At 30.4% G+C, this 20,364-nt stretch overlaps 1 protein-coding gene and 1 long non-coding RNA gene across 19 annotated transcripts in view; one reads left to right on the top strand and one right to left on the bottom strand.

Moving 5' to 3' along the window:
- The first annotated feature begins 1,995 nt into the window (after positions 1 to 1,995).
- Positions 1,996 to 20,364, top strand: part of wde (Fibronectin-III type domain-containing protein windei) — a 28,731-nt gene continuing 10,362 nt past the window's right edge. For 6 of the 18 annotated variants that reach the window (XM_087403560.1, XM_087403561.1, XM_087403559.1 and 3 more), the window contains exons 1-2: positions 7,716 to 7,865; positions 19,181 to 20,285. The gene's annotated coding sequence lies outside the window, so the exon portion shown is untranslated. Of the gene's footprint in view, positions 2,102 to 7,714; positions 7,866 to 13,674; positions 14,885 to 18,533; positions 18,666 to 19,180; positions 20,286 to 20,364 lie in introns of those variants that run through there. The other 12 variants (XM_087403573.1, XM_087403570.1, XM_087403562.1 and 9 more) reach the window with 11 other exon arrangements.
- On the bottom strand, positions 17,689 to 18,527 carry LOC147910674 (uncharacterized). Its single transcript, XR_015544281.1, has 2 exons — positions 17,890 to 18,527; positions 17,689 to 17,830 (listed from the first exon to the last, which is right to left on the bottom strand). It is a non-coding gene; the product is annotated as an uncharacterized LOC147910674 (long non-coding RNA).

The following is a 20,364-nucleotide window of genomic DNA, read 5'->3' as shown; positions in this document are numbered from 1 at the left end:
TATCTCTTACAGTAATAATCATATTTATTTACTTAACGAACAGGCTAGCTGCTTTGTTGACTTGAACGCGCCCATTCATGTTCCATTTTTGGGACAACGTTTTTATTGGTTAAAAAGTAGTCACCATATTCAAAGCGATACGCATCTTTGGGAATGGAAAATATTTTGCATTCTTACATCAAAAAGAAATCTGAGAATGGTCATTCCATTTTCGTATATCAAACTTCATAAGATAATATCCTTGTTTTTGTGATTCTCTTCCATGCTATTACATGAGTAATAAGACCCTGCGCACAATAGAAGGAATTAGAAATAAAGAATAACGATTTTAACTTATCAGATACATCGGAATACACGGTTTCTAATAGGTTGAAATCATTATTCCTTATTCCTAATTCCTTATTTCTGGAGCCTTCTTCATATAAAATTAGTATGACCTACCATGCAAACTGCGAGAACGTGTAGTGGAACGAAAGTAACATCTCGATCGAATTAATTCAGATGATCACGCTTTTGGCCTCGTTCATGTAAGTTCGGCGCCTCCTATTCTCTATACTTCACGGTCAACGCTGATCAATACAATCAACACTGTGCGGCAGCACTATCAACAGCGTTTAACGCTTGTAGTTGTACTCGTTTAAACTATAAAATTTCAACCATTTGAATAATGCCTAGTTCACACTGAACGCGATGGGCGATGAACGACGAGCGATCCAATAAAAGCTGTGCTTTTTCTCACGTGATGACACAAAACCAAGCTCTTATTAGATATTGCTCGTCGCTCATCGTTTATCGCGTCCAGTGTGCAGTAGGCATAACAGCGACAGATCTGTCGCCCCAATTATTTATTTTAGCAGCACGTAAAATTGTATATACCTTCTAGCAGTAAGGAAATCAACATATTGGATTCGCTACTACATATGTGTGGTCTTACGATCTCTGATGTGATTGGTCAATTCGCTTACTGCTTATGTTTTACTGCTTAAGTTTTTTTTGTGTGCCATAATCCTAAGATCGAAATTCATAGTCTGTTCTTAATCTCAAGCAATGGATGCATTCATTTATGCAGTAGATAGCGTAATTTTTGCTTTCTTATCTGTTGGTCACATAACTTAATTTATCGAATGAATCTCTGCATGAATAACTCGTATCATATTGGACTGTATCTTCCAATAGAAATCTGAAAAAGCTGAATTGATTAAAAATTAAGGCCCAGGGATCCTATTTTTGAATAAATAACGTATACAGAATAAAAATATAAATATCCGTATATAAGCAATCAATCACAATCTGTGAACTGTAATTTTCGTATGCAAAAATTGTGTGTGTGTGTGCGCACGTACGTGCGCGCGCGCTAAAAAATAGGGCACCAGTTTCACAACTCATGATAACTCTTCACTGAGGTTCAACTTATTCTTCATCTCTTTTTAATGCTAGAATTGGAAAGAGATGAAAAATAAGTTGAACCTCAGTTAAGAGGTTAACTGCGAGTTGTAGAATTAGGCCTAAATAAAAAATCCGAAAATATTAAATAAACTCCAAAATATAAATTATAAAATTTATTTATAAAAAGTTCATAAAATTCTTATACAGGGTTGGCCATATTCGACGGAAAGATGTTTTTTTTTCAATCATGGGAAACGTCGTTACTCGATCTAACATCTCTGTCAAAAGTTACAGTGTTGCCAGATCTTTTCGTCGAATATGGCCAACCCTGTATATTTTCAATCTACATCCAAAAGGTGTGATTTTTAGGTTAATCTGATTACAAATACAAATTAGCAAACTTCACACTTTTTCCATTATACATCTTACGTTGCATTATTTCCACTTTAGTAGGATCGATTTCGACAAGTTGTTCTTGATCTTTTTTATTTTTTAATATCTTAATAAAATTCATTTTTAGTAATACAATCGACTATTATAGCTGGTATTATGAACAACAAAATATTCAACCTGCAAAAGCAACTGCAGCGCATGTCATTCATTTACGCAATAGCTGCGAGCAGAGCATCCTGAGCAGGACTTCCGACATAGTTGCGTAGATGATATACATTCCTGTATAAACAAATAACAAACTGTGCTGCAGTCATCTTCACAGGTAAAATAAACGAACGACATTTGCGGCAGTAAGGGACTTCGCACAATATAGAGAACAGAGAATAAAAAATAAAGGGTTCCGCACAATAAAAGGAACAGGGAATAGAGAACAGAGAATAAGAATTTCAACCTATCAGAAATCAAGTATTGTAGAATACACAGTTTCTGATAGATTGAAATTCTTATTCTCTGTTCTCTGTATTGTTTTCCTTTTATTGTGCGGAGACCCTAACTATATAAACGAATGCACCCAATATCTTAAGATGCTAATATGGCTTTCTGATTGGTTCATGCACTAACTTAAGACCATCTCGAATCTTGAACAACGTTATGGCTTCCGCTTTAAGTTATTCTATGTGTCATGTATGTACAGACAAGGTCTAAAAAGTTGCAACACTTTCTTTTCGATTTCGGAATGCAGCTTGCTTCCCAAGCGATTGGTTCTTACTTATGAACCTATAAATAAAAACCAATCGCTTGATGAATAAGCTGTATTCCGAAATCCATCGAAAAAAGTGTTGCAATCTTTTAGGTTCCAACACTATACACTCAATAGCTATGGAGTAAAAAAAGAAAATCAAACTTGGGGATGAAAAGTGGGCTCGAATCACGGCTTCAAAAACCGTACATAGGCCGATGTATTCATAATCGGATTTTATATTCAAGATCATCTTAAGTACAGTTTTAAGAAGTTACGAATCAATCAATAGTCCGTTCTTATTTCGAATGAAATAAGAATGGACTATGCTTACTGCCCATACATTGGGAAAATTAGAATCACTCTAATTGAAGTCAAGACACGAAATCAGCAGGATGTCATTACTGAGTCTTGAAACGACAATTCGCGCGTAATATTCAAATTTACGTTCCACATACCGCACTAAATTTAATCGCACCTTAATATGTAATTACATTTTACAAACTATGACTGCATTTGGAAACGTCGCTTCCGATGCTTCGGATTCATCATCTGTCCTTGTTAAAATTTAATGTTAAATTCCTCCGGGAAACAGTGACATTTCCAAATGCAGCCTATATGTATATGATACCGAAGATGTTCTCATGGCATATCATAGCTTCAAAATGATCGATGGGCGTGGCAATATGTTTAATCATATTTCAATGATATTACAAATGCCTGAAAAATAAATATTAGTTTACTGTCGGTAATTAGTTTATTTTATTCAGTTATTTATTTATTTATTTATTAGTGAACGAATTTGTTTTTTAATTAGAGCATCATGAAATTCCTAACAATCGATTATCAAATCGTTTATGAGTAATTGACGTTCTTCATGAAATATTTATCAGGATCGCTACACAAATTGGAACACATTCTATCATGATTTTTATTTTTCTGATGATGGTAACTAATTTAAAGTGTGAATATAATAATATCTGAAGATGGCTCAATCTAAGAACCGAAACATGTAATGATGCTCTGTTTTTATTATGTACGTATTTAGTTCCTATTAAAAATTTTTTACACTTTACATTTTAAAGAATCGACTCTTATTTGCCCCTTTTTATCGTTATATTGTTATTGTCAACAAAAAATAAATATTTTTTCTATTATACATCAAAAAAGATATATTGAAAAAATATATTGAAATGTTAATCAATAGATAATCAGATATTTTATTGTTCATTAAAATTCATAAACATTTAAGTTAAAAGAGACTTTAGGTCCCGACGAGATATAATACTATTAAAGATGACTGGTCTTACAGAAGTTTATGTGACTGTTAAAATTTAACTGATTAATGGCGAATTCGACTCACATGCACTGACTCTGCTCTGGTACTGCCCTGACACGATGCGAGTACAAAACCATTTTTGTGCATCAAATTGAACTGTCAGAAACGTACAATATTTTTTGGACTTGTTCAGTTCATTCGGTTCGTCCGAATATAAATTCTACACTGGATTAACTTTCATTTGCTGAATACGACAATCTAAACGCATTGATACAGCAAGTGTGTACAATTCGAATGAGTAACATCGAAAAATAGATAAAAATAAAAGTCTTATACGCATCTTTTCGTCTTATCGAAAAAAAAACATAAAAACGATGTTTTTTGTCATCTTTTAAACAGTTTTCTCGTTTTGTCAAAAAGATAGATTAAAAGAGACATCTTTTCGTTATCATTTATTTAAGAATTTTGTGCTATCTGGATTAAGTAAGAAATTACAATATTGATGTAATGTTATTATTACAGTTTATATTTTGTGGATAGTTTATTTAAAATAAAATACTCAACAAATTCTTAAAATATATTAATAAATCTAGCCTTGGTTGTAGAAATCTTTTTAGAGTCATAATTATTTTTTATAATAAAAAACAAACAATTTTTAGCAAAAAATTGCATATTTTAAATTCAAAAGTGTCATTTTGTCAAAATTGAGAATATTTAAAATCGGCTACAATAAGGATTAGATTTGAATATATTTAAAGAATTTATTGGGATTTTTTGATAAACAATATGAATACGATCATTACTATAAATCATTATTTCTAAAAACCGACTAGACGCTAATAATTGTGCCGGTGCTATTTATTTTAATTAAAAATTTTATGTAATATTCATTCAAATTTGTAAAAGATTGCTTAAAATCCTGTTTAAATAAAGATAATAGTTTTCATTAAAAAAAAAAATCATAAAAGTAGACATTTTTTTGACACTTTTTTGGTGTATATTCCCTGTATATAAATAATATATTATAAATAATATTATTCGCATATTATGTTTTTTCAAAAAACAACTTTGCAAAAATTTTCTTTTCTTGTATAGGACATTCGAACTTCTAACTAACGAAAGTTTCAACAATTACTTACATAGTCGTAATAAGCAAGCAAAAATCCTTTACGTAACAATAAAAGATTTATTTAGAGTCAAAAGTAAAGTTATATGTTTTTATAATTAAAAATTAAAAAATAAATAAAAAATTTTGAGAAGGTGGTGTGCGCGCGCGCGCGCGCGCGCGTGTGTGTGTGTGTGTGTGGGTGTGTGAACCCTCCAATTCTCTGACTATGCCTATCTTATATATATAGGATGTATCCTAGTACACTGAAAGATTTGAAGTGTGATTCCTCACAAATTCACAAGGTTAGGTAATGCAAATTAAAAAGTTAAAAGTTAAATTAAAAAGTTAGAAAGTTAATTAATTTTAACTTTATTTAGTTACATTTTAGATTCTTAACTTTTTAACTTTATATAGTGATATTTTATATAGTTATATTTTCGACAACTATTAACTTTTAATTTGATTTTTTAAAACTTCATCATGTTAAAATTGAAAATAAATCACGAACATATATAAAGTTTTCGTCTTGAATTTGTGTAAGGAATTATTCCTTAAAATTTTTTAGTGAATTTAGGATACACCCTATATAGTATACAATGAAAATAGAGCATCTATATAAAAATTAATAACATAATTATTTTATCGGTTTGTCTTCACTTGTCGATAATATATATGTTATTTATTATCCATAGTAGCAACAATTCATATCAACATAACAAAAAAACATAACAAAATATTACCGAAATAAAGCCGGCAGCACAGGATGCTTGTTTTTTTATTGGATTGTTACCTGGAAGATTCTTATCATCGTATTGGCTGCAGTGCTGACAGTGCCAACATCGCAGCCAAACGCTATTTTACGATAGAGTTATTACATCGATAATAGTAACTCAAAGTCACTTGAGGAAGATGCTTAGAGTTGCAACATCGACATAAAAAGGATGTGTAAATAATGTATATAATAAAATTTAGGAATCTATTCTATTATAACTTTTAACTAAATTATAATTTTACTATAATCTATGAAATCACATTAATATTTGACAAATCTTTTTATGTTAATAAATTTACATTAATAATTTAGCTTTATTATTATAACCAGACTATAGTGCAGGGCATTTTAGAATTCTCGCAATACAACATGGACTTTATTTCGGCGATAATTAGTTATGTTTTTTAGTTTGATATGCATCGTTGCTGATATACAATAAATGACATTACTGGCAAGTAAAAATAGCTGAGTAAAATAATATTTTATTAATTTTTATATGTATAGGTGGCGATCTATTTTCATGATCACTACTGTGTACCTATTCAGTATCACACTATATACATTGTGTCATGGAGATATATATTTCGAGAACATATTTCGAGTAAAAATTATCGCAAAAAAATAAACATATTGTAATAAATTTTGTTTTCTATCGAAATGTCAAACATTAAAAAATATAACGATACAAATAAATACGTACATACTTTATTAATGCAAAATTATAGCACTTAAAATGAGAGACATAATATTCTACATCAAAAGCACCGAAGAGATATATATGTATCTGCAGATACGTATGCATCTGTATATGTGTGTATAATATTAAATAAATAATTATTTTAATAAAGATGAGCACCAACAAGCATGTATAAATAATATACAAATGGTATATATCTAAATTATATATACTATATACATATTGTATTATAGCGCTCGTTTATTTTTACTAAAATAATTAATTATTTAGTCCATATTTTCAAAACAATAATCAATTTTAAAATAATTCATCATAAAATTATATAATAAAGCAATAAAAAATTCTCAAATTATTTATGGTAAATATTTATGATCTATGCAATCTATGACCAATCATATTTATAAAATATGTAAAATAAGTCTTATAAATATTCATAAATATTTTATAAATATTGTGCGCTGTCTGGGCTAGCGGATTTTCATTTAATATATATCATTTTATTTATTGTTTCGTTAATTGGTTAATGAAGATATTAATTGTACCAATATTACTCCTAAATTAAAAACTGTAAAAAATAATATCATTTCGTATAATTTTATAATTTCATTAAAAATTATATAATATTTATTATCATAGAATAACAAAAATTATAACACAAAAGGACGATCATATTACGTACATAAATAGAAAAACAAGATGGTTTCGAGTAACAACCTCAAAGGTGATTCCCATACATACAAAAGGATTGAAGCATGATATTGTTGTTTATTGTTTCAAAACAATATAGTAGTAGTAACATGAGCACTAAGCATCTTTATATTGATACTAATTATCATATACCATATATAGTCATTTGTAAATATTATGTGTACAATCATATGATACACTTAGTAGTAATAACAGCGTCATCGTGACGTATGTGATGTATCTGCCTTACTTACCGGATTCGCGATAACGGTCACTCGATCATATCTCGTGTATGTGCAATTATAGTAAAAGAAAGCAGAAAAGGAATATTCGCGTAAGCGTTCAGGCTCTTCAATAAAAGGAAAGGAAGGAATGAGCAGTCCCTGCAGTTAGGCTAAAATTGTTGATCGGAGAATTTAGGCAGCGCATGCGCAGATATTGTGTGCTAACATATAACGACGTATAGGTCGATAACTTTTTGGATATGCGTTTATTCATATTATGATGCCCTTGTACTTTGATATTGTATTTTTTAATAAATTCTTTTCATTCGGATGCATCTATTGCCCTTAATTCATCGCAATTTTGTCGTATTTTTCATATTAATATACGTTAGGTGAGGTAGTGGGAGAACCGGCAACGTTGCCAGAGTCGCTTGTTTAGCTTGCGATGTTGCAGTTATTCGATGGTCTAGCATCAGAAGTGTAGTCCGTTTCTGGCATATTTACCGTAAATATAACCTGTTTTTACGTGTCGAAAAATTAATATTCCACTGTCCGAGATCTTCCTATACAATAATATAACGTAAGTTCATCAATTATATTATCTTGATAATGTATGGACGTAGGCTTAAATTCTCAGGATTTACGACGAGCAATCGTTGTGGGATTCGAAACGTTATGCGAATAAAACGTTTTATCAAAATTTTCTCCACTCATTTTTAATTATTTTATTCATCTTAATCCCGTTATATTATATGACATTTGAGAGATAGTGCATATTTCAAGGCTTAAAACGAAACAATTAAAATTTTTTTACTTTTAATTTTATATAATTTTTTAAAATAAATTAACCATTGGGATTAGCCGAAGCATATTGCCCATGATGTAAAAATCCATGCATTATCAAAATTAACAAATGGGCCTTAAGGCCCAAATCTATGGAAGCATTTGCTGTTGCTATAGAACTTTAACATAGCAAGGAAACCATTTTAAATAACCTCGTGTACGCCATTTTGTTATTGTTTCTTTTAAAATATGTATTCGACTATTTCATTAATTTAAGGTTAATAGAACTTTTTATTATGCGAGAAGTATGATTCATTTGTTACATATATCATACTGTAATGTATAAATCAATAATATACAGGTACATAAAATTCATGAAATTTGATAAATATGTCATAATAATTTTTTGAAATCTTAGATATTATATAGATACAAATAATATTGTATATAGGTCTGCCTAATTTGAACTCCGCAGCCAAAACGCAGCCATCGACAAAAAAATTCAATGTAAAATTTCATGAACTGTTGATAAGCGTCGCTCAGACTCGTATCAACACTTTACAGTCTCCGAAATCTTATCCATATTGATTTTTTTGCGTCGATGGCTTTGCGTTTTGACTCCGAAGCTCAAATTGGACACGCCCGGTATATGACCTTCAATGACCTTTTTCTACAAATTGTATTTGTCGTTCATCAATAATATGTAATCGAAATATCATACTGATCGATTCAAACACGCGTAATGTTAGTTTTAAAATATTTTTTTATTTAGTCTAACCTATTTTTGTAGAAATTTTCCGATATATGCCCCACACACACACACACACACACACACACACACACACACACACACACACACACACACACACACACACACACACACACACACACACAAAATCTGTTACTATAATTGTATTCATAAAAATATGAAGGTTATGAATGCACAATATTTCGTTATCAGTCTTATATTTGTATGTTAAATATATTCAAGTATAAAAGGCTTCGTGTCTTTTGTGACTGTAAATTTGACGTTCACAATTTTTTTTTATAGTAATAATAAATATTTTGGTGTTTATTATCTAGTGTCATATCTTATGTTAGATCAGAGAATAATGTATTTGGTTATAATCAATTATTGTAAGATTTTATCTTTGTAAATAGATTTTACAACTAAAATATGATACATTTAAAGATAATTTCACATTTTTTAACATTGTTGCGATATAGGCGACATAGTAGCAGATGCGCAGATGCCAAATCTGAACCGTTACCCCAGCACCAAATGGGTGGAGGGGACACGTACATGAGCCACATATATATGACACATATACGTGGCTCTTTCTTAAGGCCATCATACGTACAAAAATTTTAGTCTGTTAGGCCATAAGCAAATCGACTAATCACAATCGTAATCTCACGTTTTAAATCCTTGACTATGATTAGTAAATATGTTTACAGCTTTACAGTTCAATTAAATTTTTTTTACGTGTATGGTTTTTAGTTCGTGTATGTATCTCTCTACCCATCTGGTGCGGGAATGGTTCAGATCTGGCATGTCCGCACAGTAGTCTAGTATTTGTTGTAAAGGTAACAAGAGATGGCGCTACTTGTTCAGTTGACCTTTCCAGAAAATACTGCGCATAAAATTAAATCTTAAAAATACAAATTATATTTTTGACATTAAAAGTTTCGATATTTTAAGATTAAAAAAATTTTGTATTATATCTATTAATTTTCTGTATATTATATCATTTAGATTTTTCAAACATGAATTGTTATGTTTTCATAAACTATGTATAATGTATTATAATAAATAGTAAAAGGTCAATACATTAACGAGTTATAATTAGGTGTACTAAATAATATTTATTAATCACAAATTATAATTTTCCGACAATAAGTTTCAATGGTATGTTTCAATTATACTTAGTCCTTATCAATCGTTGAAACTTACCGTCGGAAAATTATAATTTGTGATTAATAAATATTATTTAGTATACCTAACTATAGTTCATTAATGTTGACCTGGGTTTTACTATTTATTAATTTTTTGTAAGTTATACGAACGAAAAGAATTGATATTATTTATATTGTAATATATATAATGTGTATAGATTTATATTGAACTTATTACTTTAATGGAATTGTTTGAATGAATTACAAAATTTTCATATGTGCTTTTTAATGCAGTAATAAAGCAAATTGTTATTATTAATGAAACATTCGGCAGTATTCTTGTTGTATTTTAAAATTTAATATTAAATTTTTTACACTATGTTCACAAATTTGTCGATGGACATTATATTCCATACGAATATTATTGTTCATACATAATTATACAAAAAGAGAGATTTTTCGATTATCTGAGGTTTTTTTTAATAATATTAAAATTACAAGGAATTTAACGTTTAACCAATGATGAGAGCCGAGGTTATGTTGAGTCTGCTGTGAATCGTGTGTCAGCGTGTTAGTGATCACATAATTAGTAGACGCTACAAGTAGACAGAGAATATTCGATACATCTAGTGTGTTTTCCAACAAGCGACAAAGTGCGACACAGTGATCATATCGTCTTTGTTTATCATTGGTAAACAAGGATGTAATGATCCATTGTGTCACACCGTGTCATTTGTGTCGCTTGATGGGAGGCACACCTAGTTTGACTAACTTCAATAATTCAATAATTTAAAATTCGCTAAAAAAGGGTAGTAATTTTTTATCGCGAATGTTTGGTAAATTGTAAATTTTCCGGACTCTATTTTTTTTTAATTGCGTAATAAGTATTATTGTAATAAATATTATTGGTTCCATTATTGAGAAAAGAATATAATTTAATTCTGATAGTATTCGCACTGGACCATTTGGACATGTGAGAAAAAACAAGCGTATAACAGATAAAATAGAAGGAAGAGGAGTCGAATTCATTGAAGTAGGAATTTATAAGATGTATGAAAGAATTTTTTAAATAAGATGATCGAAATAGCTGTGCTCTTCTATTGAAATAATCGCTCTTTTGTGCTAAAAATTTCCCTTTTTTGCGTATCAGAAAATATAACTTCTATAATATCTCTCTCTTGGGAAATAAAAAGAGGGATAGGTCAATTTATTTCAAATATCAAGATTATTCTTGATTGTATCCGATTAATAAAAAATCCTATGAATATTGTATAATTTGACATTAGATTTGTTTTATTGAAGTTTTGACATAAGCATACTTGGACGATATATGTACATTAAGGCAGGACTGTGGTTTAGAAAAACGATTTTTAAGAGATTAAACTTTATGATTTTTTAAAAGTAAAATGTTAAAAATAAAATGTAAGATTTTGAATACATTTATTTATATTTAAACATGTATTTTTGAAAGTCTCTGAGCTCAATATTCTCGAAGCTACAAATTGTTACACATCTTGTTTAGTAATGATTGGAGGATTTCTATCCATTTTGAACAAACCAATAACAAAGTTTTAAGTGATATGCTATATGATCATAGCATATAAATTCATATTCAATTTATATGATATTACTATTGCCTTTACTAGAATCAATTCAATATCTTTAAAGTTTATTAATATTTTTGTACTTTTTTATTGAGTAAATTTTTTTTAATAAGAACTTTGTTGATGTTTACAATGCCGCCATTTTGTTACATTTTCATATAATTTTAATAAATGATTTATTAAAACCGTATATGTGAATACACAACAAGTAAGAATTTAAAGTCCATAATGATCGAAGCTGGATCTTTAATATTTAAATAATTCAATGTGAATTATATATACTATATATGTACAAGCATATATACCATATTTATAATCATTCGAACTTAATACAATTTTATTTGTCATTAAGTCTATCTTTTTTCCACCTCAAGTTCTGAACTAGTGTACACCGCTGCAATAAATTAGCGTAAGACAACTATAGTTTGTTTCTAACTTATTGTACTAGTTCAGAATTAGTTCAGAATTATTTGAATAAGAACAGATCTCTAATACAGTCAATAGCGCCATTCATAGGTCTGTTGCGGGATTCTAATGTTTTATCGACAATTGTCGCTATCATTAACTAGCGACAGCTAATGAGAGCCATGATTTCTTTCAGGATTGTCCTGCCAATTGGTCCTGACAATTATCGCTAGTTAACGATAGCGATAAGATAAGATAGTCGATAAGAATCTTGCTATTGTCCTTTTTCGAAGAATTTTAAACTACTTTTGAACTATAAGTTAGAGTGCACAATAAGTTAGAGTGAAATAAATTATATCTGTTTCACTCCTATTTATTGCACTAATGTAGCTTATTACATTTGTTTAACTTTTCCCATAACAAAAAACGTCACAGTTACATCACAACAATCATAGTTATATCATGATAACGTGCAAATGTCCGCTTTATCACAAATGTGATGTTATAGCAATGTAATGATGATGTGCAAATATCTTTGTAACATGTGTTATTTTGTTGACAATCTCACGATGACATTATATTTTCTTCCTATTGTGATTCTATTATGACGTAAATGTGACCCTTTGCTATAGGGGTTTATTATGAGAATATAATTCACTTGCACACTGTTGCAATTACTCACTGCCAATCACAGCGACTTTTGTTACACATTAAGATAATTTTTAAAAAGACGTTCCTTTTATCTAACAATAAGATAAAAGGAACAATCTAACAATAAGATAAAGATAAGATAAATTGAAGATAATATATATCCCAATCTAGATAAAGATAAGATGTAGTCATTTCTTCATCTAGACAATAGTCTAGATAATAGAGGAAGATCAATAGCTGTTTTTTGACCTCCAACCAATTTCCATTAAACAATTTTTTTTTGTATTGTATGATCATTAGAAATGTCAACAATAATCATTATACGGAAAAAAAAACAAATTTCTACTTTATCAAATTATAGCTAAAATATTAAGAAATCGTAACATAATTGTAATATTTGTAATCAGGAGAATTGATTACTTCTTACTAAAGAATGATTTTTTTTTTAAATAAGCAAAATAGAATGTTTTATTCGATCCACACTGTAATGTAGCTCAGGCCTGTCTAAGCTCCGGAGCGAAAACGCGAAGCTATCGTCGCAAAAAAATTCAATATGAGGTTTCAGTAAGATTTCAGAAAATATAGTGTTAACCCTCCGTTGGTCCGTCCCAAGGTGGACTTTCATGATGTGTCACAAGATGGGGTCGATCTCTCATTTTTTATCTAATTATTGTACAAAATAAGTGAAAGAAGTAAATGATAACATGAAACTTTATTTATGTTATCCCCCCCCTGTTTATTTATAAATAAAAATATAGTTTTATGCATTTTTATATTTCATAAATTTATATTTTAAATTAAACAAAAATGCTTTAACTGATACTATATAAATAAATTGCAGTCTTGGAATATTTTATTGGGTCATCTAAAAACCGCGGATACTTTTTAGATGACCCAATATATATATATTATAGAAAGATATTGATATATATAATATATATATATATATATATTATAGAAAGATACAATATAAAAAAGTTTTTAATTACAGTAAGTCAAGTAAGAGCGTGGTCGACCAGCATGGTGTTGCACCATTTCGTATTATTAGCCTTGAGATAGGTTCAAATAGTTTCGTACGATATATCTAAACCTTTCTGCTTCAATTTTGCTTGTCCTTGACGCAGTGTTAAGCCGCGAAAACAGATTCACTATTTTTTTATCGTCTTTTTTGTCCACTTTGCATATCGAGCCACGTTCCGGTAAATCATCGACATTTTTTGCCACATTATATCGCACCCACTTCTGTACGAATGATTTTTTCATATATTTAGTAGCCGCTAATTGTGACATTTTTGGATGAGTGTAGAGGAATACAGCTTCATAGCGTGATGCGTATTTGGTATTCATGGCGCTTAATGTGATTCTCTTAAGAAAGTTCAATGACAACTGAATCTTCTTTGATAGTGCATCAAGAACAAAAATGTCCTCTATGATTCATGATAGATTTAGGGCGATATCTTTTATTAACTTTGAGTAAGGCCGACCATGATCTTACTTGACTTATTGTAGCTTATTGCCGTAATAGTCTCAAAATAGCAAACAAATAGTAAATATCATTATAAAATGTAAAATTTTATTTAAATTTAAATCATAAAAGCAGCGTGAGCATAAGCAAGCTCTGATATAAACAAGAATTGAAGGAATATGTCACTTACCTATATGATTTCGACCGCTAATGTCCGTTTCCATCAATGTAGATTAACTTTAATCTCGGCTCAACTTACTCTTCTAATTCTAAAGATTAGAAAAAGACGAAGAGTAAATTGAACCGAGATTAAAGTTAATCTACATTGATGGAAATGGGCATAAGACATTTATGCCTGTTTCTACCAATGCAGTTTAATTTTAATTTCGGTTCAACTAATTCTTCACCTTTTTCTAGTTTTAAGAATAAGAAAAAGATGAAGAGTCAGTTGAATCGAGATTAAAGTTAATCTGCATTGGTGGAAATGAATTCAAAAAAGGTTAACCGTGATCACATAACTGTAACATAAACAGTGCATATGCAACATAAAATAAATGAACTGTGGGGTCATTTTTATCCCAACCTTACCAATGGAGGGTTGATCGCTCAGGTTAGGTAGTGTGCATGTGTGCAGATGCGAACTACATAGCTGCGATTTTTAGTTTGTGTGATCATTAAAGAATAGCGAATTCGTGAGTATGAAGCAATTTTTATAGAGAATTGTGAGGACTTATCTAGAGTAAGTGAAGGAGAGGCTGAGCATAAAGCGAAAGACAAGATATCTGAAGATAAGAGGTAAGAAAAAAAGAGAGGTTAGGATGCCAGAAGACGCGGAAAGAACAGACAAGGTGGGCAAGGGAAAGATAGACAGGGAAAAGAAATTAGTTTCTGAGGAAAAGGATAATGGAAAAGAGGTATTTAATTAGGCGCTTCTAGTAAGAGAGAGAGAGAGAGAGAGAGAGAGAGAGAGAGAGAGAGATAGCGGAAGTAGAAAAGAGGAAAGAAAATTTACGAATAAATTAAGGAGGATTAGGGTCATGTGCAAGGAGAAAAAGATAAGATGGGAAGATAAAAAGATAAGAAGAGTTTTAGGATCGGTTGTTCCACCTTAAATTTTACCTATTAGGCAATCCGCGCACGTAATTGGGTAATCTTGTTACTTACAGGTAAAATTTATCAAAAGGTGAAACAAACTGGGTCTTAAAGTTAAGGAAAGACTGTGGAAGGAAAAATTAAAATGTTAAAGGAAAAGGTGATAAAATGAGGGGGGAGAGAAGAGAGAGAGAGAGAGAGAACTGATGTAAGGATAAATAAAGAAATGAAGAAGAAATAAGGAGAGGTTAGAAACTTCAGAAAAAATGTACAGGGAAAAAATAGAAGAGATGGAGGAAGGAAACAAAAATGGGCATTTAAGAAGGATGGAGAAAGAGAAAGAAGAGGGAGAGCATATTTAATAAGAGCAGGAGTGTGATAAGCAGAAGAGGGGAAAGAACAAAATTTTCGGAGGTTTAAGTGTAAAGGAAGTAGAAATATTAAAGAAAATGGTCACGGAAAAAAAATCAAAGTAAGAAAACGTAACGTGATAAAGGAGTATTAAGGTCAGTAAAGTGCTTATTGAGCAACGAAAAGAAAAATCAGGCTTGGGCAAAAGATTTGATAAAAGAAAAGATTGAGGTGAAATATCAAATAAAGAGATATTAGAAGAGTGGATAAACGTTGCTCAGACACGTATCAATACTTTACAATCCCCGAAATCTTAGAGAATATTTATATTGGTCGTAATCTGTAAGAATTGAATAATCACAGTCGAGTCCCTTACATTCAAATGAAAGGGGAATACTCGAATGTGGTTAATTTTTACAGATTACAATATATGATATACGGTTACAGCCAATATAAATGCTTCCTTACTCACATTGATTAACTTTTTTGCTTCGATGGCTTTGCGTTTTGACTCCGAATTTTTTATAGGAATTGTGTCTGAAATTAAACTGATAATAAAAATACTATATACTAATAATAAAAATACTCATTTTTATTCTCATTAACCGCGTTTTATAGTCTTTATATTTGTCAGAAATTTGAACACGAGATAAATATGGATAGAAACGTCGTATAGTGGTAGACGAAAGAACTAGTTCGATATAACACATTTAACATGATATTGATGTAAATCATGATAGCAAATCTGCTAAGTTTTTTATGATTCTTATCCGATTTTTATCATCTTTTTGTCATCATATAAGCTGATAAATTTTTTTTTATATTTATATTTTTCATTTTTTATGCAATATAATGTGACATAATGACATTTAGTTTTGGTTTAGTGTCTGACAACACATTTGTTTCAATATGCAATGTTCAAAAGCTACTTTATATCAAAAACTTCTGCTTGATTTTTGCTGCATTTTTTATTATTATCTTTGCATGAAAATTACTAATCGTTTCCTTCTACATTTCTACTAACTCGGACAGCAAATCATACTCGGTTACTGCTGAAGTTCTGCCACCATAGTATGCAGCATACAATTTGCAATATGTGATCTTGGTAGACTTGGCTATTTGGATTATGATCTGCTGAATAAAAGATATTATATGTTAGGCTCAATGACCATATTTACACGAAGTTATAATGTTATTAATCCAATTTATACCGAAGTTATAACATTCGATGCTATAACTACTGACGTTAAATGCTATGCAAAAACATTTTACGACGAAGTTGTTACATTGATGTAGTATTATAACATAAAGTCGTTTAGTGAAGTAGCTTAGTTATTATATCGACATTAAAAGGATGTGTGAACAGCTGCAATTGTATTATAACTTCGTAATCGGTCCGCGTAAATATAACCTAAAAATTCCTTTGCTTTGTTGATTTGTTGATTTCTTTTATTATTTTAGTTGGAAATAAAATAAGTCTGAACGTGTAAACGTGACTCAATTAAATAGGAATTATAATGGCTGTTTTTCAGCTAGGACACAGAACATTACACTGTGTTCCACTGTGTAAGATACCTGTGGGAATGCAGAATTTCATAATACCAGAGAGCATTTTAGTCTTCCATTCTTATTCTTATGATTATATTTAGCGCATCAATAGATTTATGATTTTTATTTCTTAAATTATAATTTTTTTAGAATTGGCGATTTTTGACGATTTTATTGTAAAATAAGTAATAAATATGGCTACCAAATAATTTTTTGAAAAGTTGGTAATATTGACATGTTTTATACGCTCGTACTTATTATAGCTTTTTACAGTGTCGAGCAGTAGAACACTGTGTAAGACGGTATTACACTGTGTCATCTGTGTCTACGTTGTTGAAAAACATCCAAAATCAGCGTTTATACTAAATTGTTTAGAAGCCGTGTAAACGTATTAATCGATATTGTAACTATTAACGTTAGATGCCATGTAAACGTAGTATGTGTAACTTAAAAATTCACTTTACTTGTTAACTTATATTCTTTCATTATTTACATTCTTTCATTATTTCAGCTTGATAGAAATAAGATAAGTCTGATAAGTGTAAACGCAGCTCACTTAATCTGTAGAGGACAGGAAATCAATTTCGGCTTTTAATAATTCAAGTGAATTTAATATGATCAGTGTCCTTTATTTTATTTTATCGTTTGAGAAGATATTAGATATGTGACGTTCAAAAGTGAACGAAGAATGGAGGGAAAGATAAGAAAAAGAAACTCTAGATCTATTCTTTTTTCATTTCAAGTTCTAAACTGGTGTATACTAGTGCAATAAGTTAGAGTGAGACAAGTACAGTTTGTTTCACTCTAACTTATTGTACCAGTTTCTTATCAGAATTCTTTCAAGAAGAAGAAACCTTCTATTTCACAAACAAATTCGCGTCATTTTTTTTAACATTTGTTTTAACATGACGATCTAAGATGCGTCCGGGAAGATGCTATTAGCATTATTTGTATCATTTTATCTTCATCATTTATTTGTTTATTATACGTAAAACAAAGATAGAATGATATAAATAATACTAATAGCGTTTCTCCGAACGTATCTCTTGCCTAGCACAGGAAAGCAAACACATCGGCACCAGTCATCTCTTTCCTTCCAGTTAGCAAATAACTCAAAATACCAAAGACAATGTGTAGTGTGTTCAAAACATTCTATTCGCAAAAGAACCTCATTTATCTGTTCCGACAATCTCTTGCGCTGTATCATGTCTTAAAATTTATCACAAAGAATTTTTGAATTTTATACTAAAATATATCATTTTTGTTATATAATAATAATATAATATGTATATAATTTATATTTTTCTTATCTATCTAGAAAATCTTTATATAATAATATAATGATATAATGTATTTTTATACCATTATAAAAATATGAAAATAACTCTAACAAAAATATTTCAATAACAAAGTTTTAAAACAAAAAAAATTTTTTCCTTTTCGTTTCGGATAGGAAGCTGATTTATCATCGGCTCTAGAACAATCTCAACTTTTTCATAGTTTATTACTATGGTATATATTTCAAAATTCTAAATCAGAAACTGTAAAAGTCCGAAATTCACTCCGCTCTCTAAAAAAAGATCAGGTAAAAGTTATAATATTAACATTACTAAATTGAAGTTTAGAATTTATATAATGCGTGTAAACGTACTAAATAATGGATTTTAAGTTATGGTCTATCAAAGGTATAAAACTGCTCTTGTAAAACTAGTACGTAAAACTAGTATTTTGATACGTTTTAGACATTCTTTAAAATGTGTGTCTCATTCAATCCCATAACTTTTCAATTAATTTGAAAGAGAACAATATTGATACAGAAATGATCATTTTGATGTTTCTATTCAATATCACGCGCGAAAATGATGGGATTGAATGTGATATATTTTCAAGGATTTTCAAAACATATTAAAGCTTTGCTAGTTGTATTACTAAAGAGTGCAAGTTTTATATCTATTTAATACACACAATGGCTTAAGAATTATCTATTATTGAGTCTGATGTCCATGACATCTTTTGTTTACTAGATTATAAGCTATATCATATGTGAAAATTAACTCATTTTACCATCCAACGGGATTCTTTATCTTGAAAATTTTCTAGGTCAGAACAAACCGCTTAAACAATGAGAGTGAATTAATTTCTCAAGATCAAAATTACAAAATCTATATTATGGTCAGGTATTGGACCTAAGATCGAAGTGAGCTGACGAAAATCGATCGTCCTACAATACGGTGAAGAGCTACATGCTATTTCCCCCACCATGGACTCTGTCATTGGTGCGCCGAGCGAAAGGGAAGGGTTCTATTCATCAACCGTTCAATAAAACGAATCCGAGACGAAGATTCTATGTGCAAATGGTTAAAAGATTTTATATGAACGTTGGATATTATCAAGAAGGTGATTATATATTGGGCCCAATATACCTAAGTAATTAGGATTATGCAATTGTATAACAGTAATTATGCTAAATTTATACTACTCATGGCAGAGCGGTAAAATCAATAAGATCTTATTTGTATGCACGTGCTCAATTCGAATATGAATAATTTATTTTACAATACATATATTTTCATAAAAAGGAAAAATTCGAATGAAATGGTGAATGCAGCTGTTAGACAAGCCATGTTTTTGGATTTGATGCCAATGGCAAATAAGAGACTTAATCTAGAATTATGAATTATTGTACGCATTTGCAGTTGCTCCAAACCAACGTAAATGGAGGCGACATTTTTTGAAAAATAAATGCCCATATATATATGCCAGTTAAAATAAAGATTTCCTTATTGCGCAGCGAATCGGGAAACGTCACAAGCGCAGTTTCTGCTCGCATTTTTTGACGCTTCGTGCACACTCGGCAATCTCCGGGATGGAAACTCGGGGCCTAAGTGCAGTGTACTTCACGTTCGATGCGCAGATCTGTCGATGACGTTGAGGCTAGTTCGCGCGGTTTCTTTAACTCGTGTTTGATAATACGAAGGCAGCGATGCGGGGAGCGGCGATAATGATATACGCTCATTCGCAATGTTCCGCAAACCTGTTCTGTTCTCCAAGTGTCACTGTACGCTTCGTGGCGTCTCGTTTGTACTGAACGAACGTCACTAATAAAGCGTACTCTTTGTAATCACAGTTCCTCTGTGCGTTCTCGATCTCATTCTCTTCGATGCAAAATAAATCTGCTTTGCTCAAGGGGCATGGTCTTTTTAAGGTGACACACACACTTTTTAAGTGATTTCACACGGATAAGTGCGTTTCCGTCTCAGATTGCACGACAGCATGACTCGCCG

This window comes from Acromyrmex echinatior, chromosome 2, assembly GCF_024713525.1.
Source record: "Acromyrmex echinatior isolate Ae372 chromosome 2, ASM2471352v2, whole genome shotgun sequence".
Lineage (NCBI taxonomy): Eukaryota > Metazoa > Arthropoda > Insecta > Hymenoptera > Formicidae > Acromyrmex > Acromyrmex echinatior.
This window is presented reverse-complemented; position numbering and strand designations above follow the sequence as displayed.